The sequence below is a fragment of the Pseudophryne corroboree genome, chromosome 12 (assembly GCF_028390025.1).
Source record: "Pseudophryne corroboree isolate aPseCor3 chromosome 12, aPseCor3.hap2, whole genome shotgun sequence".
Lineage (NCBI taxonomy): Eukaryota > Metazoa > Chordata > Amphibia > Anura > Myobatrachidae > Pseudophryne > Pseudophryne corroboree.
This window is the reverse complement of record NC_086455.1, coordinates 140,541,156-140,567,442: the sequence shown is the minus strand read 5'-3', so window position 1 is coordinate 140,567,442 and position 26,287 is coordinate 140,541,156. Positions and strand designations below refer to the sequence as shown.

The window sequence follows — 26,287 nt, the reverse complement described above, 5'->3', positions numbered from 1 at the left end:
TAACAAACATTCTAAAGAGCATAGGTGAAGTTTCCCCTAGCAACCAATCAGATTCTAGCTATCATTATATAGAATGCACTTGATCAATGATAGCTAGGACCTGACAAGTTGGTAGGGGTAACTTCTCTGGTACTCTTTAGCACCACCTATGGGGGAGATGTATCAAATGTTCCGAACAGGACAAGTGAAGGTGTTGCCCACAGCACCCAATCATATTCTAGCTATTGTACAGAATGTATTATATAGACTATAGCTAACAGATGACTGGATGCTATGGGCAGCACCTCTCTTGTCCTTAGAAAGTTTGATAAATCTCCTAAGCCTCAGCAACAAAATAGACAGGTTTACTAGTAATATCACTACAAAATGTCAGGAATATTTTAGAATGTTAATCAAAGTAACACAAAGGGATGAGAGCAGGACTGGTTCCGCTGTCAGAATAGCTCATCATTATTATTACAATCCAGAACAATTGCCAACAATCTCTAAATTCCAGGGATAGTCCAGGATTTAAAGATTTATTCTGGCATTTTATTTTGTTCCCTTTGTACACCACAGATCTGTCTATATTCTTCACAGTCCACTTGCTGTTATTCTGTATATTTAGTGCCAATGTCACTCTCATTGTAATTCTACGGCTAGTATAAGTTATCTTTGTTTCCTCAATTTGATTGTAATGTCCTATTCTTTCAATTTTAAATACTCCTCAATTTACACAGTTCACTGACTAAGAGAGGAATTTGTTTTTGGTCACCCACAAGTAATGGGGGCCCGACGGGCGATTTTAAATTAGTTTGCCAATGGGAGCGAGTGCCAAGAGCGCCCATTAATTCTGCTTGCAGCCTTCAGAGACTTTTGGGCATCCTAAGTCAGCGTGTTCGGCTAAACCCAATATATTTTAGCGGCAGAGGGTACAATGGGGGTCATTCCGACCCATTTGCACGCAGCGGTTTGTCGCTGTGGTGCGAACGGGTCCGGAATGCGCATGTGCGGTGGCCGCACTGCACATGCGCGGCGTTGCCCGGCGAGCTACGTCGCGGACAACGAAGAGACGACCGCAAGAAGATTGACAGAAAGAAGGCGTTCCTGGGCGTCGCCAGACCGTTGCCTGCCGTTTTCGGGGAGTGGTGAAGAAAACGCAGTCGTATCCAGGAGAACGGAGGGTGGATGTCTGACGTCAAAGCCGGCCCCAGCATCGCTGAGATCGTCGCACAGGGTAAGTATGTCCAGGGCTAGTCATGTTCTGCATGAAATTTTTTAGCTTAGCAGGGCTGCACAAGCGATCGCAGCCCTGCAAAGCTAAAATACACTCCCCCATAGGCGTGGACTAGATGATCGCAGCAGCAGCTAAAAGTTGCTGGCTGCAATCAACTTGGAATGACCACCTATAAGCAATGGGCTCCGGTGGCAAAGAAACTGAATATTGACTGTCGGGTGCCCATTACTTACATCAGTAATCGGTGCTTAAAATAATTGAACTCCACCCCCCCCCCCCCCCCCCCTATCCCTATTATGAACACAGTATATTCTATAGATTTCATGAAAACATGAATTTCTTATGCAGTTGCTCAATGGTGGAAAATAAGGGCATTTCTACTTCTAGGGACAAAATATTTAAACCTGGAAGTTAGAGACCATTGGCACCTATGGTATTGTACTACAACAATGTATATCTGCACTGCACCAGGGTTGTACTGGCACACAGGGGTACAGGGGAAACCACCGGTGGGCTCTACTGCCTGGGCCCCACATCCTCCTCTAGGGATCAGGTTCCAGACTGTGCTGTTACTAATCTAGTACATTATCATGCATGCACTACAGTATTTACTGTATATATTTATCTGGAGGACCAACCCATGCAAAATGGTTAGGCAGACCAATGAGGTGGCTGGGCACACCCCCTCTAGAGACTGGCCACACCCAAAAACATGGGCTCCTACCACTGTATCCCCCCTGGTGGGCCCTACATGCCCCAGTCTGACACTGCACTGCACGCTCTGTAATATGAGTGCATTCAGCTGCTCGGCAGGAACAATTTTATGGGGAAGATGTCATTAAGTGCGGCTTTCCCGCTCAATGTATAGCTGGGCTGGGCACATAGTAGGATATTACAGTAGGAGAACCTAACTTGTTTTTCTCAGTCCTCTATGGGGTACCAGCAAAGAGCAAGATTTCCTGACGGATAACCCGCATTACAGTATGGCATAAGGTTCCACTTACTGAATCTAGTCCTAAACGCTAGTAACTTCATAATACATCACTGCCTATGTAAATGTGTACAGCGAGTGTCTTACCATAGAGTAATTATGTGCTGTCCCTTTCAATAAATCTTTAAAATGACTGAGGCCAAAATAACTGCAACAAAGCTGGACTGAAGAAGTTACACGTCATGTGGGCGTCAGATGTTGTGAGCAGCACATTCCGCAAGAGTCAAAGCCTCTGCTTCCTAAGAGGAAGGGGCAGTGATCTGGAAGGGACTTTTGTTTTCTAAAGAGCGCCCAATAAGGCTAAGAGAATAAACAGTATTAATGATGAGAAATGTTCTGTCTTGGTGACTGGACAGTTCAGACGTATTGTTGATGCTACACTGTCTCTAGAGTTATGCTTTTGATGCGCAGTTTTGTTAAGCTATGTAAACGGATGTGAAAAGAAAAATGAACACTGTATGCCAAATAAGACCACAGCGTCTTATTTTAAATTCTTTTTTTTCCCATTACAATACATCTGCTAGGATTAGAGAGCAGCAGTTCGCTTTTGCTGAAACCTGAACACACTCAAACTTCGGGGTTTTGAGTGGAACAGAGTCTCAGCTCAGATAACTTTGGTGTTCTGAGTAGAACCAAGTCCCGGCTCGGGTCATTTTGGGGTTCTGTATAGAACCAAATCCTGGCTCGGGTCACTATGGAGTTCTGATTAGAATCAAGTCCCGGCTCGGGTCACTCTGCAGTTCTGAATATAACAAAGTCTTGGCTCGGGTCTTCCAAAAGTTCAGATCTTGACCTCAAAAAACAGATCTTGCGTGTTTTGGACTGCATGTAAGTCACTCCCTCATTATTTCAGGTGCCACAATTGGGTAAAATAGACTGGATGTTTATTTATTTATTACCAGTTACAGTATATAGCGCACACATATTCCGCAGCACTTTACAGAGAATATTTGGCCATTCACATGTTTCCCTGCCCCTTTGGAGCTTACAATCTATTCCCTACCACATGTACGCACACACATTCACACTAGGGTTACATTTTGTTTGGGGCCAATTAACCTACCAGTTTACTTTTGGATTGTGGGAGGAAACTAGAGTACCCAGGCAAGTACGGGAATAATATACAAACTCCACACAGTTAGGGTCATGGTGGGATTCGTACCCATGACCTTGAATTTTGCCCTTCTGCTCCACGGGAGGTTTCTGTCCTCCCTGAGCTCGCCTTAGGACACCTGCGTTACGGTTTGACAGGTGTACCGCCCCAGTCAAACTCCCCACCTGCCACTGTCTAGAGTACCCAGGCAAGTACGGGGAGAATATACAAACTCCACACAGTTAGGGCCATGGTGGGAATTGAACCCATGACCTCAGTGCTGTGAGGCAGTAATGCTAACCATTACTCCATCCATACTGCCCCATGATGCTTTAGGTACAAAAGCAGGTCCAAGTTACATGCTTTTGCTGTTTTATCAATTTTTAAACTAATCTAGATCCAAATCCAAAACACTTGAGAGTGGTTTTGCCAAAACCAAAATACAATGCTGATTTAGAACCAAAACATCTCTAGTCAGTTTTGTTAAAAAAAAAAAGATGTACATACTTGTATTTAACAGAAGTGGGTTGAAGCAGGTACTTGTTAATGCAGATCAAACACATATACCCACATTGCGGTTTATGCATGCTTGTACTTGTATTACAGAACACATAACAAACACTAGAGATGAGCGGGTTCGGTTTCTCTGAATCCGAACCCGCACGAACTTCATGTTTTTTTTCACGGGTCCGAGCGACTCGGATCTTCCCGCCTTGCTCGGTTAACCCGAGCGCGCCCGAACGTCATCATGACGCTGTCGGATTCTCGCGAGACTCGGATTCTATATAAGGAGCCGCGCGTCGCCGCCATTTTCACACGTGCATTGAGATTGATAGGGAGAGGACGTGGCTGGCGTCCTCTCCATTTAGATTAGGAGAGAGAGAGAGAGATTGACCTGAGGCTGATACTGTAGAAGAGAGTGCAGAGTTTAGTGACTGACCACAGTGACCACCAGCAGTGCAGTTGTTTTATTTAATATATCCGTTCTCTGCCTGAAAAAAACGGTACACACAGTGACTCAGTCACATACCATATCTGTGTGCACTGCTCAGCCCAGTGTGCTGCATGCCTGCATCATCTATGTATATATTATATATCTGACTGTGCTCAGCTCACACAGCTTATAATTGTGGGGGAGACTGGGGAGCACTGCAGTGCCAGTTATAGGTTATAGCAGGAGCCAGGAGTACAAGACAGTCACATACCATATCTGTGTGCACTGCTCAGCCCAGTGTGCTGCATCATCTATGTATATATTATATATCTGACTGTGCTCAGCTCACACAGCTTATAATTGTGGGGGAGACTGGGGAGCACTGCAGTGCCAGTTATAGGTTATAGCAGGAGCCAGGAGTACATATTATATTAAAATTAAACAGTGCACACTTTTGCTGCAGGAGTGCCACTGCCAGTGTGACTGACCAGTGACCTGACCACACTGACCACCAGTATAGTTAGTAGTATACTATATTGTGATTGCCTGAAAAAGTTAAACACTCGTCGTGTGACTTCACTTGTGTGGTGTTTTTTTTTTTATTCTATAAAAAACTCATTCTGCTGACAGACAGTGTCCAGCAGGTCCGTCATTATATAATATATATACCTGTCCGGCTGCAGTAGTGATATATATATATTTTTTATATCATTATTTATCATCCAGTCGCAGCAGACACAGTACGGTAGTTCACGGCTGTAGCTACCTCTGTGTCGGCACTCGGCAGTCCATCCATAATTGTATACCACCTACCCGTGGTTTTTTTTTCTTTCTTCTTTATACATACATACTACTACATCTCTTTATCAACCAGTCTATATTAGCAGCAGACACAGTACAGTACGGTAGTTCACGGCTGTGGCTACCTCTGTGTCGGCACTCGGCAGTCCGTCCATAATTGTATACCACCTAACCGTGGTTTTTTTTTCTTTCTTCTTTATACATACATACTACGACATCTCTTTATCAACCAGTCTATATTAGCAGCAGACACAGTACAGTACGGTAGTTCACGGCTGTGGCTACCTCTGTGTCGGCACTCGGCAGTCCGTCCATAATTGTATACCACCTAACCGTGGTTTTTTTTTCTTTCTTCTTCATACATACATACTACGACATCTCTTTATCAACCAGTCTATATTAGCAGCAGACACAGTACAGTACGGTAGTTCACGGCTGTGGCTACCTCTGTGTCGGCACTCGGCAGTCCGTCCATAATTGTATACCACCTAACCGTGGTTTTTTTTTCTTTCTTCTTTATACATACATACTACGACATCTCTTTATCAACCAGTCTATATTAGCAGCAGACACAGTACAGTACGGTAGTTCACGGCTGTGGCTACCTCTGTGTCGGCACTCGGCAGTCCGTCCATAATTGTATACCACCTAACCGTGGTTTTTTTTTCTTTCTTCTTCATACATACATACTACGACATCTCTTTATCAACCAGTCTATATTAGCAGCAGACACAGTACAGTACGGTAGTTCACGGCTGTGGCTACCTCTGTGTCGGCACTCGGCAGTCCGTCCATAATTGTATACCACCTACCCATGGTTTTTTTTTCTTTCTTCTTTATACATACATACTACTACATCTCTTTATCAACCAGTCTATATTAGCAGCAGACACAGTACAGTACGGTAGTTCACGGCTGTGGCTACCTCTGTGTCGGCACTCGGCAGTCCGTCCATAATTGTATACCACCTAACCGTGGTTTTTTTTTCTTTCTTCTTCATACATACATACTACGACATCTCTTTATCAACCAGTCTATATTAGCAGCAGACACAGTACGGTAGTTCACGGCTGTAGCTACCTCTGTGTCGGCACTCGGCAGTCCGTCCATAATTGTATACTAGTATCCATCCATCTCCATTGTTTACCTGAGGTGCCTTTTAGTTGTGCCTATTAAAATATGGAGAACAAAAATGTTGAGGTTCCAAAATTAGGGAAAGATCAAGATCCACTTCCACCTCGTGCTGAAGCTGCTGCCACTAGTCATGGCCGAGACGATGAAATGCCAGCAACGTCGTCTGCCAAGGCCGATGCCCAATGTCATAGTACAGAGCATGTCAAATCCAAAACACCAAATATCAGTAAAAAAAGGACTCCAAAACCTAAAATAAAATTGTCGGAGGAGAAGCGTAAACTTGCCAATATGCCATTTACCACACGGAGTGGCAAGGAACGGCTGAGGCCCTGGCCTATGTTCATGGCTAGTGGTTCAGCTTCACATGAGGATGGAGGCACTCAGCCTCTCGCTAGAAAAATGAAAAGACTCAAGCTGGCAAAAGCAGTAGCACCGCAAAGAACTGTGCGTTCTTCGAAATCCCAAATCCACAAGGAGAGTCCAATTGTGTCGGTTGCGATGCCTGACCTTCCCAACACTGGACGTGAAGAGCATGCGCCTTCCACCATTTGCACGCCCCCTGCAAGTGCTGGAAGGAGCACCCGCAGTCCAGTTCCTGATAGTCAGATTGAAGATGTCAGTGTTGAAGTACACCAGGATGAGGAGGATATGGGTGTTGCTGGCGCTGGGGAGGAAATTGACCAGGAGGATTCTGATGGTGAGGTGGTTTGTTTAAGTCAGGCACCCGGGGAGACACCTGTTGTCCGTGGGAGGAATATGGCCGTTGACATGCCTGGTGAAAATACCAAAAAAATCAGCTCTTCGGTGTGGAACTATTTCAACAGAAATGCGGACAACAGGTGTCAAGCCGTGTGTTCCCTTTGTCAAGCTGTAATAAGTAGGGGTAAGGACGTTAACCACCTCGGAACATCCTCCCTTATACGTCACCTGCAGCGCATTCATAATAAGTCAGTGACAAGTTCAAAAACTTTGGGTGACAGCGGAAGCAGTCCACTGACCAGTAAATCCCTTCCTCTTGTAACCAAGCTCACGCAAACCACCCCACCAACTCCCTCAGTGTCAATTTCCTCCTTCCCCAGGAATGCCAATAGTCCTGCAGGCAATGTCACTGGCAATTCTGACGAGTCCTCTCCTGCCTGGGATTCCTCCGATGCATCCTTGCGTGTAACGCCTACTGCTGCTGGCGCTGCTGTTGTTGCTGCTGGGAGTCGATGGTCATCCCAGAGGGGAAGTCGTAAGCCCACTTGTACTACTTCCAGTAAGCAATTGACTGTTCAACAGTCCTTTGCGAGGAAGATGAAATATCACAGCAGTCATCCTGCTGCAAAGCGCATAACTGAGGCCTTGACAACTATGTTGGTGTTAGACGTGCGTCCGGTATCCGCCGTTAGTTCACAGGGAACTAGACAATTTATTGAGGCAGTGTGCCCCCGTTACCAAATACCATCTAGGTTCCACTTCTCTAGGCAGGCGATACCGAGAATGTACACGGACGTCAGAAAAAGACTCACCAGTGTCCTAAAAAATGCAGTTGTACCCAATGTCCACTTAACCACGGACATGTGGACAAGTGGAGCAGGGCAGGGTCAGGACTATATGACTGTGACAGCCCACTGGGTAGATGTATGGACTCCCGCCGCAAGAACAGCAGCGGCGGCACCAGTAGCAGCATCTCGCAAACGCCAACTCTTTCCTAGGCAGGCTACGCTTTGTATCACCGGTTTCCAGAATACGCACACAGCTGAAAACCTCTTACGGCAACTGAGGAAGATCATCGCGGAATGGCTTACCCCAATTGGACTCTCCTGTGGATTTGTGGCATCGGACAACGCCAGCAATATTGTGTGTGCATTAAATATGGGCAAATTCCAGCACGTCCCATGTTTTGCACATACCTTGAATTTGGTGGTGCAGAATTATTTAAAAAACGACAGGGGCGTGCAAGAGATGCTGTCGGTGGCCAGAAAAATTGCGGGACACTTTCGGCGTACAGGCACCACGTACAGAAGACTGGAGCACCACCAAAAACTACTGAACCTGCCCTGCCATCATCTGAAGCAAGAAGTGGTAACGAGGTGGAATTCAACCCTCTATATGCTTCAGAGGTTGGAGGAGCAGCAAAAGGCCATTCAAGCCTATACAATTGAGCACGATATAGGAGGTGGAATGCACCTGTCTCAAGCGCAGTGGAGAATGATTTCAACGTTGTGCAAGGTTCTGATGCCCTTTGAACTTGCCACACGTGAAGTCAGTTCAGACACTGCCAGCCTGAGTCAGGTCATTCCCCTCATCAGGCTTTTGCAGAAGAAGCTGGAGACATTGAAGGAGGAGCTAACACGGAGCGATTCCGCTAGGCATGTGGGACTTGTGGATGGAGCCCTTAATTCGCTTAACAAGGATTCACGGGTGGTCAATCTGTTGAAATCAGAGCACTACATTTTGGCCACCGTGCTCGATCCTAGATTTAAAGCCTACCTTGGATCTCTCTTTCCGGCAGACACAAGTCTGCTGGGGTTGAAAGACCTGCTGGTGAGAAAATTGTCAAGTCAAGCGGAACGCGACCTGTCAACATCTCCTCCTTCACATTCTCCCGCAACTGGGGGTGCGAGGAAAAGGCTCAGAATTCCGAGCCCACCCGCTGGCGGTGATGCAGGGCAGTCTGGAGCGACTGCTGATGCTGACATCTGGTCCGGACTGAAGGACCTGACAACGATTACGGACATGTCGTCTACTGTCACTGCATATGATTCTCTCACCATTGAAAGAATGGTGGAGGATTATATGAGTGACCGCATCCAAGTAGGCACGTCACACAGTCCATACTTATACTGGCAGGAAAAAGAGGCAATTTGGAGGCCATTGCACAAACTGGCTTTATTCTACCTAAGTTGCCCTCCCACAAGTGTGTACTCCGAAAGAGTGTTTAGTGCCGCCGCTCACCTTGTCAGCAATCGGCGTACGAGGTTACATCCAGAAAATGTGGAGAAGATGATGTTCATTAAAATGAATTATAATCAATTCCTCCGCGGAGACATTGACCAGCAGCAATTGCCTCCACAAAGTACACAGGGAGCTGAGATGGTGGATTCCAGTGGGGACGAATTGATAATCTGTGAGGAGGGGGATGTACACGGTGATATATCGGAGGGTGATGATGAGGTGGACATCTTGCCTCTGTAGAGCCAGTTTGTGCAAGGAGAGATTAATTGCTTCTTTTTTTGGGGGGGTCCAAACCAACCCGTCATATCAGTCACAGTCGTGTGGCAGACCCTGTCACTGAAATGATGGGTTGGTTAAAGTGTGCATGTCCTGTTTTGTTTATACAACATAAGGGTGGGTGGGAGGGCCCAAGGACAATTCCATCTTGCACCTCTTTTTTCTTTTATTTTTCTTTGCGTCATGTGCTGTTTGGGGAGGGTTTTTTGGAAGGGACATCCTGCGTGACACTGCAGTGCCACTCCTAAATGGGCCCGGTGTTTGTGTCGGCCACTAGGGTCGCTAATCTTACTCACACAGTCAGCTACCTCATTGCGCCTCTTTTTTTCTTTGCGTCATGTGCTGATTGGGGAGGGTTTTTTGGAAGGGACATCCTGCGTGACACTGCAGTGCCACTCCTAAATGGGCCCGGTGTTTGTGTCGGCCACTAGGGTCGCTAATCTTACTCACACAGTCAGCTACCTCATTGCGCCTCTTTTTTTCTTTGCGTCATGTGCTGATTGGGGAGGGTTTTTTGGAAGGGACATCCTGCGTGACACTGCAGTGCCACTCCTAAATGGGCCCGGTGTTTGTGTCGGCCACTAGGGTCGCTAATCTTACTCACACAGTCAGCTACCTCATTGCGCCTCTTTTTTTTCTTTGCGTCATGTGCTGATTGGGGAGGGTTTTTTGGAAGGGACATCCTGCGTGACACTGCAGTGCCACTCCTAGATGGGCCAGGTGTTTGTGTCGGCCACTAGTGTCGCTTAGCTTAGTCATCCAGCGACCTTGGTGCAAATTTTAGGACTAAAAATAATATTGTGAGGTGTGAGGTATTCAGAATAGACTGAAAATGAGTGGAAATTATGGTTTTTGAGGTTAATAATAATATGGGATCAAAATGACCCCCAAATTCTATGATTTAAGCTGTTTTTTAGTGTTTTTTTAAAAAAACACCCGAATCCAAAACACACCCGAATCCGACAAAAAAAATTCGGTGAGGTTTTGCCAAAACGCGGTCGAACCCAAAACACGGCCGCGGAACCGAACCCAAAACCAAAACACAAAACCCGAAAAATTTCAGGCGCTCATCTCTAACAAACACCAGCACGAATATACCCTCAGAGGGTAGCTGCATGACAATACGAGAGGCCTGGAGACAGGAGGGATTGATTGAAACCAGGAATAAATCTTATTACCTCAGCAAGCACCTCGTTTTAATTATTTACGCATTCTAGCAGTGATTGCTGATTTAATCTCACATTTAAGCCTTTTAATGGAAGCCGCGTGTCCCAGTAGATATTTTGCTTATCTCACATTAGCCATTTTACAGGTGATAAAAAATGGCTTCCTCATTAACCACACTGTAAAAGAAAGCTGACAATAAGATGTTTAAAATTCCTATAAATTCACATAGGAGTTTCTATACTGTACGTTGTAGACATAAATTCTCACAAATAATTAGGTGTTATATTTGCAAAGTATTTGTGGGGTCTGTTTAGCATATATGACAGGAACCCTGGGCTTTTCGTTTAGACTACCAAACATTTTTTCAGCAACAATCAGTGTTTTTAACCCTCCGTTGGGCGCACCTCTGGGACTCCCAGGTTCGGGCGCAGTGCGCCTGACAGGCGCATGTTAGAAAATCGTCATTAACACCTAATTAACTCAATTCTAACGCTCTTAAAGTGAGCAGTGACCTTCATTAGGACGTACAAAGAGAGAATATTCAAAATCTGATTAAAAAAACCTAATTTATTAACCACAAGGTAAGTAAAACAAAAACTACTGAAATTTAAGTACAAGTTTGGGCGCAGTGTGCCTGAGAGCCCACCCTGGACAATCCTACATATTTTCGCAAACTATCCACAACCTTTGTAATTTTCACTCATAAAATGAGCAAAATAAACAATTAATAGATGAAAATAAAAGGAAATACGAACCTTCAAAAGTTGGAGGAGTTTGGTCGCAATGGGCCTGAGAGACCAGGAGGGTCACTACTGCACTCCACGCAGGCAGCGGGAAAACTGACTAGGGGGGTTTCGAACAGCACCTAGAGATAGGAAGGTACTAGGAGGGACAGGCCCCTGCGCATCCTTGGGGCGGAGAGGGGAGCGAGAACAGCTTTGCGGCGCCTGTCAGGCCAGCTGCGACTGTCTGAGGGTTAATAAATAAAAATATGGCTGTAGCATATCGGCTGGAGAAAGCCATACTTTTTGTTTTCTCTCTATTTAGTTACATGATTACATGACAAGAGTTTAGAAACCTTTTCATTTCTACTGTCACATTCCGTCAGCCCCCAATGGATATAATGGGGGCTGTGAAGGAACAGTATATGTATGTATATATATATATATATATATACACACACAGATGAAATATGTGAAGATAGCATTATGCGTCTTCTTACCTACACAAACAGAGGAAAGCAGGGAAGAGCACACTATTCCTCCTTTCCTCCCTAAGCCAGAGCCCTGTTTTCTACTCTCTCGGCCGGCTACTTTGATCAAACATCATTGACAGAGCATTCAGCCATTGTTTGCAAATGTAATAGATCAAGGGTGGCCAACCAGTCAGAGACAAAGAGACAAAAAATCTAGTTAGGTACATCAAAGAGCCGTCATCAAGCCAAAGGTACGCGTGCAAAAAAAGGGGTGTGGCCTTGTGCCTGCTAAACAACGCCCCTGGTATAAAATATGTTGAAAAAGCCACTACCACATAAAATAATTGAAAAAGCAAGATTCACATAATACACTTCAGCTCCCCTATATGTTACTCCAGCCAGCTCTCCTATGTGTCACTCCTGCTAGCACCCTTCTGTGTCACTCCAGCCAGCTCTCCTATGTGTCACTCCTGCTAGCACCCTCCTGTGTCACTCCAGCCAGCTCTCCCATGTGTCACTACTCCCAGCACCCTACTGGGTCACTCCAGTCAGTTACTCCGTGTGCCACTCCTGCTCCCACCCTCCTATGTTACTTTAGCCAGCACCCTCCTGTGTCACTCCAGCCAGCCCACCCTCGTGTCACCACAGCCCCTACAACTTGTGCCATTGCATTAGCCCCTTTTGTGTCCTCTGTTTGCCAGTGGGTGTCTCACCTCTAGTATCTGACTCCCTCAATTCTCAGTGCCTGTATTGCTGCTGTGTGTCTGGCTGGAGTGCAGCAGTTTCCGGATCTATTGTGGTCATGTGATTTTGAGTGTTGGGGAGCCACATTTGAATAAAGAAAGAACCTCATGCGGCTCAAGAGCCACTGGTTGGCCACCGCTGTAATAGATGTTTAAAATCTCCCCGCTGGGACAGCCCTTTACTGCAGGGGCTGTCCCGGCACTTACAAATATATAAATATGGCAAAAGGGTCTCTTTGTGCCACTTTTTTGCTGTGTTTTTTAAACAGACCCTTAAATGTCATTGGAACTAACACAACAACGCTGCAGGTAATTAAGTTGTACGTATTTTAGGGTGGCATATTCTATGGTAATGTGGTCTCTTGTGAGTGTGGCTAGCTCCTAGCAGGCCCGGCACTAACACAGCGCGAAGATCAGAGATGAGGGAGACATCACAGCCTGCAGCACAACACTGCACTAGCAACTCGGAGAGGAGATGCTGAAATGTCATGAAAAGCTGATTATTATGAGCTAAAGTGTCAGATATGGAAAAAGATTCCATGACCCAAAGCTCTCCAGCAAATGGACCCTTTTCAAAGCCTGAGAGTGCATTATACTAATGGAGAGCCATTATCTGCAGCTAGACGGGCTTTCAAGTGGGTGATTGCTCTAATCCCACAGATAAATGTGGTATGTAAGTACAGTAAAGGAATTCCACCACCGTCTGCGGATACTGTAAATACACTTACATGTTAATGTCATTCACTGTTTTTCTATTGTACTGATTGCACAGACAAATTGACTTGTCCTACACACACATATATTAAGGCACCTACTGTAGTTAAGTGTGGAATCTGTGGGGTCTTATTTATCATATTACGGAAAGCCCTAAATCTGGAGTAAAGGATAGGGCTTCTCCCTTCTTAATTATCCCAGCAGCCAGTGATATCTATCACCGAGTATCGCCAGCAATAGGCTTCGCAAACTGCCTCCAGCGACAACCAGTAGCTATCACTTGTATATGCGCCAAGGGTACCTGGATTGGCTGGTGAAGCGGTAAGCCCCTTCATGCCACTGCTAGCCAGTAACAGCGGGGTGTTTGTAAATGTAAACAGCGTCATCATATTAACAGACAGTGGGGGTCATTCCGAGTTGATCGCTAGCTGCATTCATTCGCAGTGCAGCGATGAGGCAAAAAATCGGCACTTCTGCGCATGCGTATGCGGCGCAATGCGCACGCGCGACGTGCTATTACAATGAACGATGTAGTTTCACACAAGGTCTAGCGAAGCTTTTCAGTCGCACTGCTGGCTGCAGAGTGATTGTCATGAAGAGGGCGTTTCTGGGTGGCAACTGACCGTTTTCAGGGAGTGTTGAAAAAAAACGCAGGCGTGCCAGGAAAAACGCAGGCGTGGATGGGCGAACGCAGGGCGTGTTTGTCACGTCAAAACAGGAACTGAACAGTCCGCAAGCGCTGAGTAGGTTTTGAGCTACTCTAAAACTGCACAAAAAAACGTTGCCGCCGCTCTGCGATCCTTTCATTTACACTTCTGCTAAGCTAAAATACACTCCCAGTGGGTGGCGGCATAGCGTTTGCACGGCTGCTAAAAACAGCTAGCGAGCTAACAACTCGGAATGACCCCCTGTATGTTGACAGTCCATTTTAGTGTTATGGTAGGGGTTAGGCTGCGTTTAGAGTTAGGTTGCTATTTTTGGGGATAGGCTATGGCTATGGCCACAATCAGCTGAAAAACACTATGTCGACATGCCGACTTTCGACATTAACAGTTTTGACATTATGTCCATGTTGGCACTGTGAAAGTTGTAATAACATCCATGTTGAAACTATTCATCTGTCTATTCTACACAAGAAAAGCAAGTCAGTCGTCTCCTGGGGAAAGCATTGGCTGCAGCCCTTAAGAGGAAGGTAAGGCTGGTGGAAGGGGAGAGCTTCACTATGGGCTGATCACAGTCTGGATTGGAGTCCCAGGAGGTGAGAATACCTCCCTCTGGGGCTGCCTGTACATCATGCGAATAACAGACGAAAGCGCTTCCAATGGGAACTCCTGCCAGTGCACTCACTCGGGGTAGCGTATTTTACTGGGGGCTGCAACCCTGTGGGCAGAATCCTCCACTGAGCACAATATTACAACAGTTTACTGTACATAGACAATGGACACCGCAATGAAACCTTTTAAAATGAATACTCCGGACCTTACAGGCTTGCAGGTTTTAAAGGTAACAGGTGTTACATTCATTTTAAGGCCCAGATTTATCAAGCCCTGGAGAGTGATAAAGTACCAACCAATCAGCTCCTAACTGCCATGTTACAGGCTGTGTTTGAAAAGTGACAGTTAGGGTCTGATTAGCTGGTACTTTATTACCATGCTATTTATCACTCTCCAAGGCCTGATAAATCTGGGCCTAAGCACCATGCCTAACATATACACAATTACTATAAAAAAAAAAGAAAAGTACCCTGTAATGCTTAAGACTGTCACGAGCACTGAACGCCTCACAAACTGCTCAGTGCTGCGCCCCCTGGTGGCCATAGTAAGAAAAGCTCATGAGCATAGTAGCTGCGGTATACAGTATATGACGTCACCATGCAGTTCTCATACATAAGAACACCCCAAATAACTTTATACACTATGAAGACTATATTTTAAGACATGCTTCATTATAACCTTGCTTTGACCCAGAGTTTTCCAAACTTCGCCATACAGTCCAGGTTTTAAGAAGATCCATGCTTGGGCACAGGTGACTTAATTAGTACTGTACCTCAGTCAATTTGATTGCCGCTGAGAAGCCAGGGATCTTTTAGAGCCCCAGTCCGTCACTGCTGGATTGTAACGGCGGAGTTTGGGAAACTCTGCTTTAACACATACAGTAGTTTCCAAAACTCTGCCATAACAGACCAGGTTTTAAGGATATCCATGATTGAGCACAAGTGATGAAATTAGTACATCAATTTGATTTAACCACCTGGACTCAAGCAAGGACATCCTTAAAATCTACACCGTAATGGCGGAGTTTGTGGAACTCTGCATTAACCCCTTGACTACTAGGTGTGACACCTGTGTCGCCCTTTGTACGCCCCCCAGTTGCTGACAGCCGAATAGTTTTATTCAACAAAGTAACTTTCTAAGGGTATTAATTCACATTCATATCATAACTGGCATCATATAAGAAAAGTCACTGGGTTTCTATATACAGTACTGTACTTCTGACACATCCACAGCTGGCTGATGGCCAGTCCTTGAGATTGTAATTACTGATCAGCTCCAAAAGATTGCCAGCTCTGTGGGACACCTATTGAAACTGCTGGTCGACATAATATGTAATCATAGATACTAATCTCCTATCCTTGCCGGCAGTAGCCTCAGGAGTGGGATTTTCAGCAAGAGACTAGCTGCTAAGTGCCCACAAACTTGAATTATTAAAGAGCCAGGGAAATGCCCCAAATCCTGCATGCTTCTACAGCTGGGAGAGGGGTGCGGTGGCTTCACAGCTCTCATTAAGGTGCCCACATTAACTGCAACACATCTCTGTAATTAGGCTCTCCATCCTTTTAAGCGCCTTAAAGGTCAACATATCAACAAAGAGGAAGATCTTTCCTGACACACTGCTTCTCAGTGTTGTATTTCCGTTGACAGCGGTGTCAAACGTAGGCATAGTTTAATTGGATTTCTTAAGCTGATTTGCGGTTAAATAAGCCAAGATTGTCCACAGTTTATTTTAAAATGTAACCTGCAAACAACATTAAATCACGAGCCGGGGAAGGAGGTGGTGGTGGTGTGACTCTTTCTTCATTATCTAGTAGGTGACAGGGAAGGGAGATGTGTCATGTTTGTCTGTGTGTAAAAATGCACATTTATGTCACTCAGTTTATTGCTTGTTCCAGATTTGGCAGCCTGCTATTAAACATCAGTAGTTCATTTGAACTCTAGTTACCTTTTCTTCCACCAAAATGTCAAATTCGAGATTTAACAAACATATTTCTACAGTATGCCTCGCAGTTTTACATCTGTTGATAGTACGGTGAGTCTCAGGGATCTAAGGACCAGATTTATCAAGCGGTGATGCCTTTGCACTTCAAGAGTAGCTCCCGGCCAGCGCAGCTTTAGTGTGCTGGCCGGGAGCTAATCATCGCTCCCCGGCCCGCAGCAGCTGCGCGTGACGTCACGCAGCCGCTGCGGCCCGCCCCCTGTTTGGTCCGGCCACGCCTGCGTTGGCCGGACCGCTCCCACGAAACGGCGGCCAAACGCCGTTGGGGTGCCTTGAGGACCGTGATTGGGGACCTCTGGACTAGGGTATTCAGGGCCCCTATGACTCCACGGGGCCCTTGGCCGGAGCTTAGGTAGGCCTAAAGGGTGATCCAGCTGTGGTATTTACCAAAGCGATTATGCTTGTTGGAGAGCTCATATAAGTATTCCCTGGGAAAATTCTCTTTTGACCCCACGTAAAAGAGTTGTCAAGAGTCAGACTGTAGGGTACGTGACCATAGTGGGCCAGAGCTTGGAAGGATTGGTTGTGGATATGATCAGTCTGCAATGTTGGCACTTATACAAGAGCCATGAGTAACATCTATTTTCAACCTAAAAAATATATGCGACGAGTTCTAATTTGATTATGTTATGATCATGTTCAGTGGACATTTCGGAGTGTACAGCAGATCATCCGCTTAAAGTCACTGTAGCTATTTAGAATATGAATGTGAGTGTAGGACTGATGAAGTATACAGATCAGGGGTGTATAAAGAAGAAACCAGCTTCCGTCCAGGACTCCGCCCTTCTAGCTGGCAGCATAGTGTGTCTGAGCAGTGAGCGCTACTGCGCATGTTCGGGTTTCTGGGGAAATGGTACGGCAGCCATTTTCCCAGTAATCTCCCATGCACAGAACCGCAGGAAAATGGCCACTACACTATTTTCCTGATGATTTTGTAGCGCTGTCACAGCAGGACACCGGAGAGGTAAATGCTGAAGAAATGGGTGCTGCATGCATGGTGTGGGCCCACCTGGACCCAGGAGCCCAAGTGTAAAGCACAAACTACACCCATTATAGACACGCCGCTGATACAGATATAGCCTCATATATTTACTATAGTGCCTGTTTTTAGAAATAGAGATGTTGCCCATAGCAACCAATTAGATTCAACTTATCATGTATCTAGCACCTTCTAGAAGATAATAGCTAAAATCGGTTTCTATGGGAAACATCTCCAACACACACTTTAGTAAATATACCTCCTAGTGTCTATACAACACATAGCAGGAGACATCCAGCACAACTGAGATGCTCCAAGACAGGGCCGAAACTAGGATTTTTGTCACCCGGGGCAAGGTAGTCATTTGACACCCCCCCCCCGCAAAAAAAAATAAAAATTATTTTACAATAAATAAATAAAAATAATAAAAAAAATTAAAATAAATAAATGAATAAAAATATTATTTATATATATATATATATATATATATATATATATATATCTTTCAGAACTTTTTTACCTGAAAAATTGCCTTTTCTAACATAAATTTCATATCCAGGAAAAAGTGTCCCCATTTTACACAGTACGACAGGCAAGTGTCCCCATTCCCCATTTTACACATTGCGGCAGACAGGTGACCCCATTTTACACATTGCGGCAGACAGGTGTCCCCATTTTACACATTGCGGCAGGAATAAGTGTCCCCATTTTACACATTGCGGCAGGAAAAAGTGTCCCCATTTTACACATTGCGGCAGGCACGTGTCCCCATTTTACACAGTACGCTGGCAAGTGTCCCCATTTTACACAGTGCGGCAGGCACAGGTCCCCATTTTACACAGTACGCTGGCAAGTGTCCCCATTTTACACATTGCGGCAGGAAAAAGTGTCCCCATTTTACACATTGCGGCAGGCACGTGTCCCCATTTTACACAGTACGCTGGCAAGTGTCCCCATTTTACACAGTGCGGCAGGAAAGTGTCCCCATTTTACACATTGCGGCAGGAAAAAGTGTCCCCATTTTACACATTGCGGCAGGAAAAAGTGTCCCCATTTTACACATTGCTGCAGGCACAGGTCCCCATTTTACACAGTACGCTGGCAAGTGTCCCCATTTTACACATTGCGGCAGGCACAGGTCCCCATTTTACACAGTACGCTGGCAAGTGTCCCCATTTTACACATTGCGGCAGGCACAGGTCCCCATTTTACACAGTACGCTGGCAAGTGTCCCCATTTTACACATTGCGGCAGGAAAAAGTGTCCCCATTTTACACATTGCGGCAGGCACAGGTCCCCATTTTACACATTGCGGCAGGTGGTGGAGGGAGAGAGAGAGAGAGAGAGAGGAAGGGAGAGGGGCTTACTTACATTTGAAGCGGTTCTCGCCGCTCTTCAGCCGCCTCTCCCTCCTCGTCTGCGCGGCTCTCCCTTCTCCCTCCTCCGGCGGGGTTTCGTGGAATGACGCGTTTGCGCCGTGACGTCACGACGCAATCGCGTCATTCCGCGAAACCCCGCCCCCCGAGCTGGGCACTCGGGAGAAGGGGGTTTCAAAGTCTATAAAAGTGCCGCAGCGGGTGTTAGGGGGTCTCGGCGCCCCCTCCAATCCGGCGCCCAGGTCGCCTGCCCCCCTAGCCCCCCCCTAGTTTCGGCCCTGTCCAAGAGGTAGATCTGTATCTTGTTCACATCGCAGACGCAGTGACATACCACTCACAATGTACCAGAGGCGCCGGGCTACGACTTTAACCACACACAAATTAGTTTTTAACACGTACAAAGTCACAGGTGAATCACAACGGAACTTGGACAGATCCCTAGGATGCATTGCCTTACAAGTCACATACACTATTGTGTATTGTCATATTTTATACTATTGTACTAAGGGGGTCATTCCGAATTGATCGCTCGCTAGCAGTTTTTAGCAGCCATGCAAATGCATAGTCGCCGCCCACGGGGGAGTGTATCTTCACTTTGCAGGAGTGCGAACGCCTGTGCCGCAGAGCGCCTGCAAACACATTTTGTGCAAAACAAGACCAGCCCTGTAGTTACTTATTCTGTGCGATGATTGCTGCGACGAGTGACACGGTAATGACGTCAGATACCCGCCCAGCAAACACCGGTCACGCCTGCGTTTCTCCAAACACTCCCAGAAAACGGTCAGTTGACACCCAGAAACGCCCTCTTCCTGTCAATCTCCTTGCGATCGGCTGTGCGTTTAGAATCTTCGCTAGAACCAGTGCAAAACCACAAAGGACTTTGTACCCGTACGATACGCGTGCACATTGCGGTGCATGCGCATGCGCAGATTAGCCATTTTTTTCACTGATCGCTACTCAGCGAACAATGGCAGCTAGCGATCAACTCGGACTGACCCCCTAAATACAGTATACAGATGTACACAAGTGAATACAAATAGTTATCATTTTTTTTCTTCTTGGATTTAAAGTTATTCCAATTTTCAATCACAGGCCACTGTATTAAATAGGCCAGCCGGCTAACGTATGCACAGTGGATGTATTTATGTGTAAGAAAAAATAAAGTAAAAAACATAATTACAAAAATATAAAATATTTGACAATAATTCCCATGGCATACCTCCCAACTTTGAAGACCAGCTATGCGGGACTCCTGCCGCATGCACCCGAAAAGGAGACGTGACCTCAACAAAAGGGGACATGGATTCACAGGAATGCTGCAATCACGAGCCACGCCTTTAGTGTCCGACACTATGGGGACATGCCCAGCGCTCTGTGAGCTGCTGACATGCCGCCAGTCCCTCTGACTCCCGTAAATAGACGCTGTGCGCATGCCGAAATTGGATCTGCGATCGCACGAAAACAAAGAAGCATAATCCCCGATAAGTGCCGGCATCGGGAGAAAATGATGCCGGCATCAGGGCTAATAGGCGATCCTATTAGCAGCGGTAAAGTACCACTGCTAACAGGGTACCGCCCTTGGTAATAAAACCTGCTGCATCTGGGCATGTGCGTAGGTCCATCCCGCCCATTATACTGCATGCAGTGGCTGCTGGCCAGGCTGTGGAGTAGGGGTTCCTCCACCTGAGTTTGCCTACGGGTTTGATTCCCACCATGGCCCTAATTGTGTTGAGTTTGTATATTCTGCGGGCAGTGTCATATTGGGGCATGAAGGGCCCACCGGGGGAATGATGTGGTAGGGGCCCATGCACATGGGTGTGGCCAACATCCAGTGGGGGTGTGGCTAACTACAACAGAGGCTTTATACTGCACAGGACTATTGCTACAGTATATTGCTGTTGTTAACCCTTAGAGAGTATATGGTCTGGGCCCCAGTTTCTAAATATAATAGTAAATACTGCTAGTGCATTCATGATAATGTACCAGATTATCAACAGCAATACACTCTAGAAAGTAGCCCATAGTCCTGTGCAGTATAATGTATTATAAATATAATGTATATTTCTAGTGCACAATCTGGAATCTGATCCCAAGAGTAGAAGGTGGGCCCACCCCCTGTACCCCTATGGGCCAGTCCGAGCCTGTCTTCGGGTATGTATGTATGAGTGTGTGTGCATGTGGTAAGGAATATACCGTAGATCGTAAGCAGGGTCGGACTGGCCCACAGGGGAACAGGGGAAACCACCAGTGGGCCCCACTACCTGTGGGCCCTCCTCCTCCTCTAGGGATCAGGTTCCAGACTCTATCCTAGTGCACTTGAATTATGCGTTATACATATGTTACATTATACTTCACAAGAATATGGTTTATTATATATTTACCAAGGGGAACAGAACATGTACTCTGTAATGGTTAGCCAAACCTCTGTGGTGGCTGGCCACGCCCCAGTGGAGCCTGGCCACACCCTTAAGCATGGGCCCCTACAACAGCATCCCCCCCCCCCCCCCCCCCCCCCCCGGTGGGCCCTTCATGCCCCAGTCCGACACTGATTGTAAGCTCCACTGGGGCAGGGATTGATGTGAATGGCCAAATATTATCTGTAAAACTGGTAATAAATAATATTTCTTTGTTCATATGCACTACAATCCAAAGGTTTGCAGAAAAAGCACACATTTTTATTCTTGCCGTACTGGGCGTTCCTTTCTATAATTAACAACTAATATTAATAACATAATATACTCTGGAAGACATACAAGATTGATTACACAGTATGCTCAGTAATGTAGATTTACCAAAGAATAAGGGTGACTAATAGTCCGTCATCTCGCCATAAAACTAATTCATCTACTGAAATACTTCTACTGTTAGGATTTTGCAGGCGAGCAATGTATAATTAACTCTTAAATGCCGAATCAATATTATATGTTCATTTTCTTTTAAATGCAGAACTAATAATGGCTGCCACAATACCTCTAATAACACTGGTAGGAGTGGGAATAGAACCTGTGGTGAGTATGTTGACCACCGGGATCCCAAACACTGGCATATCAGCCCCAACCCGTTAGGATTGTAGGTAATACAGGTTGAGTATCCCTTATCCAAAATGCTTGGGACCAGAGGTATTTTGGATATCGGATTTTTCCGTATTTTGGAATAATTGCATGCCATACTGAGATATCATGGCAATGGGACCTAAATCTAAGCACAGAATGCATTTATGTTACATATACACCTTATACACACAGCCTGAAGGTAATTTTAGCCAATATTTTTTATAACTTTGTGCATTAAACAAAGTGTGTCTACATTCACACAATTCATTTATGTTTCATATACACCTCATACACACAGCCTGAAGGTCATTTAATACAATATTTTTAATAACTTTGTGTATTAAACAATGTTTGTGTACATTGAGCCATCAAAAAACAAAGGTTTCACTAGCTCACTCTCACTCAAAAAAGTCCGTATTTCGGAATATTCCGTATTTCGGAATATTTGGATATGGGATACTCAACCTGTATTGGTCTCGCACACAAATCCAATGTCAACCTTCACAAACAAGTGTTTAGCTGCATAGCATGATGAAACTGTTTATGCTGACCAGACAGTACTGTGCCGACTATGGGGGTCATTCCGAGTTGATCGCTAGCTGCATTCGTTCACTGTGCAGCGATAAGGCTAAAAAATGTGTATGCGGCGCAATGCGCACGCGCGACGTACTACTACAATGAACTATGTAGTTTCACACAAGGTCTAGCGAAGCATTTGAGTCGCACTGCTGGCCGCAGAGTGATTGACATGAAGTGGGCATGTCTGGGTGTCAACTGACCGTTTTCAGGGAGTGTTTGAAAAAATGCAGGCGTGCCAGGAAAAACGCAGGGCGTGTTTGTGACGTCAAAACAGGAACTGAACAGTCTGAAGTCATCGCAAGCGCTGAGTAGGTTTTGAGCTACTCTAAAACTGCACAAAAAAACTTTGCCGCCGCTCTGCGATCCTTTTGTTCGCACTTCTGCTAAGCTAAAATACACTCCCAGTGGGAGGCGGCATAGCGTTTGCACGGCTGCTAAAAACTGCTAGCGAGCGAACAACTCGGAATGACCCCCCATGTACATGTAACCTCACCAACGAAAAGCTGAGAGACTACACATTTCTGTGCCAAATGTCGTCACGGACATTTGCTATGTGCTTACAGTTCCTTGTTGTACAAATATAGACCTGATGGGTAATCTATCAGCTATCCACTGTCATCTCTATTGTCTGGATGTTAAAAGACAGCTGTGAGATACCATGGGCCAAATGTAACAGAATGAGAGTTTCAGAAAGTGAGAGATTTGGTAAGTTTTGTCAGTTTTTTTTTAAAGTGGCAATCATTTACACTGCAAAACCAGGTTGATCTTGTTGTGTAAATGATTGCCACTTTTAAAAAAAAAACTGCAAAACCTTACCAAATCTCTCATTTTCTGAAACTCTCACTCTATTACATTTGGCCCATAGTGTTGTTTATCAAGATGAAATCTAACCTAAAATACACGGATAAGGGATAATATTCACAGGCGCTGAAAGGGGGGGCGGGTACTCTTCAGCTGAGCCTGTTGTCCCCCACCCTTCCCCGTTGCAGACAGCGGCACTAACTTTGGGAAGGGTGGGAGAGAGAGGACTGACGGCTGCCGCAGCAGCCTCTCTCCCCAGCCCGGCACACGCTTCTGTATGTTGGGCTGAGGAGAGAGGTAGCTGCACCATCAGTTCACTTTGCTAACGCACCCTCCCTTCTCTCCGCTGCCCACGGAATCTGTCACCGCATGGAGCACGTGGCCACACATACACTTACATTTTTCCTATTTTCTATAGAGGGGGTCTGGCCACTCCTCCCCACATGTTGACCACGCCCCCTGCCAGTATCGGGGCCAGGCAGAGCTGTCGGCATCTCTGATGATATTGAATGTATTGATGTAGTTGGGAGCACTGGTTGATGTTCTACGTCTTGGATGGATGAGTGATCAAGAGCGCAGCATTATGGGGAAGATTTATAGACATAAAGTACCAACCAATCAGCTCCTAGCTGCCATGTTACAGGCAGCTAGAAGCTAATTGGTTGGTACTTTATGTCTGTCCAATGAAAATGATAGGAGCTGATTGGCTGGTACTTTAGGGCAAAATTAACATCGAGTGATATTCTTGTTATTAAGAATGACAAGGAGTGCTCTAGCCAATCAGCTCCTAACTGTCATGTGTGTGAAATAAGAGAGGAGCTGATTGGCTGGAGCACCATTTATCATTCGTAACAAGTGATAAGAATATCACTCATTAAATCTGCCTCTTTATCTCTCTCCAAAGCTTAGTACATAGACCTCTATATCTTTCTCCACTTTATCTCTCTCCAAGCTTTGATAAATCTTTCCCATAGCCCTTTTCAACCTCAGTAATCCCTATTATTCTTATTATTATTTAAATTATTATTTTTAAAATCTTATTGTTTTCAATCTGTGGCTCAGACATCACTGGGTTCGGTATATACTAGTGATGAGCGGGTTCGGTTCCTCGGAATCCGAACCCCCCCGAACTTCAGCCTTTTTACACGGGTCCGAGGCAGACTCGGATCTTCCCGCCTTGCTCGGTTAACCCGAGCGCGCCCGAACGTCATCATCCCGCTGTCGGATTCTCGCGAGACTCGGATTCTATATAAGGAGCCGCGCGTCGCCGCCATTTTCACACGTGCATTGAGATTGATAGGGAGAGGACGTGGCTGGCGTCCTCTCCGTTTAGAATAGAAATAGATAGAGAGTGAGAGTGAGACACTTGATTTACTGGAGCTTAGGAGTACTCAGAGAGTGCAGAGTTTACTAGTGACTGACCAGTGACCACAAGTGCAGTTTTATTATTATTTAATATAATCCGTTCTCTGCCTGAAAAAAAACGATACACAGTGACACAGTATACCATATCTGTGCTCAGCCTCAGTGTGCTGCATCATCTATGTATATCTGACTCAGGACTGTGCTGAGTGCTCACTGCTCACACAGCTTAATTGTGGGGGAGACTGGGGAGCAGTTATAGCAGGAGTACATTAACAGTGCACACTTTTGCTGCCAGAGTGCCACTGCCAGTGTGACTGACCAGTGACCACTGACCACCAGTATATTGTGATTGTCTGCCTGAAAAAGTTAAACACTCGTCGTGTGGTGTTTTTATTCTATAAACGCATTCTGCTGACAGTGTCCAGCAGGTCCGTCATTATATAATATATACCTGTCCTGCAGTAGTGATATATATATATATTTTTTATATCATTATCATCCAGTCTATATTAGCAGCAGACGCAGTACGGTAGTCCACGGCTGTAGCTACCTCTGTGTCGGCAGTCGCTCGTCCATCCATAATTGTATACCACCTACCTGTGGTGGGTTTTTTTTTTTCTATCTTCTTGATACTAGTAGCTTACTTTAGGAGTCTGCAGTGCTGACAGTGTCCAGCAGGTCCGTCATTATATAATATATACCTGTCCGGCTGCAGTAGTGATATATATATATATATTTTTTATATCATTATCATCCAGTCTATATTAGCAGCAGACGCAGTACGGTAGTCCACGGCTGTAGCTACCTCTGTGTCGGCAGTCGCTCGTCCATCCATAATTGTATACCACCTACCTGTGGTGTTTTTTTTTTTTTATCTTGATACTAGTAGCTTACTTTAGGAGTCTGCAGTGCTGACAGTGTCCAGCAGGTCCGTCATTATATAATATATACCTGTCCGGCTGCAGTAGTGATATATATATATTTTTTATATCATTATCATCCAGTCTATATTAGCAGCAGACGCAGTACGGTAGTCCACAGCTGTAGCTACCTCTGTGTCGGCAGTTGCTCGTCCATCCATAATTGTATACCACCTACCTGTTGTGTTTTTTTTTTTCTATCTTCTTGATACTAGTAGCTTACTTTAGGAGTCTGCAGTGCTGACAGTGTCCAGCAGGTCCGTCATTATATAATCTATACCTGTCCGGCTGCAGTAGTGATATATATATATTTTTTATATCATTATCATCCAGTCTATATTAGCAGCAGACGCAGTACGGTAGTCCACGGCTGTAGCTACCTCTGTGTCTGCAGACGCTCGTCCATCCATAAGTATACTAGTATCCATCCATCTCCATTGTTTACCTGAGGTGCCTTTTAGTTGTGCCTATTAAAATATGGAGAACAAAAATGTTGAGGTTCCAAAAATAGGGAAAGATCAAGATCGACTTCCACCTCGTGCTGAAGCTGCTGCCACTAGTCATGGCCGAGACGATGAAATGCCATCAACGTCGTCTGCCAAGGCCGATGCCCAATGTCATAGTACAGAGCATGTAAAATCCAAAACACCAAATATCAGTAAAAAAAGGACTCAAAAATCTAAAATAAAATTGTCGGAGGAGAAGCGTAAACTTGCCAATATGCCATTTACCACACG

At 45.5% G+C, this 26,287-nt stretch overlaps 1 protein-coding gene across 4 annotated transcripts in view; it reads right to left on the bottom strand.

Annotated features, from left to right (window-relative positions):
* CADM3 (cell adhesion molecule 3) overlaps positions 1–26,287 on the bottom strand; it is a 456,644-nt gene that overhangs the window by 139,335 nt on the left and 291,022 nt on the right. The window contains exon 1 of one of the 4 annotated variants that reach the window (XM_063948092.1): positions 14,948–15,016. The exons of the other annotated variants lie outside the window; for them this stretch is intronic. The gene's annotated coding sequence lies outside the window, so the exon portion shown is untranslated. Of the gene's footprint in view, positions 1–14,947; positions 15,017–26,287 lie in introns of those variants that run through there. 4 annotated transcript variants of the gene reach the window in all.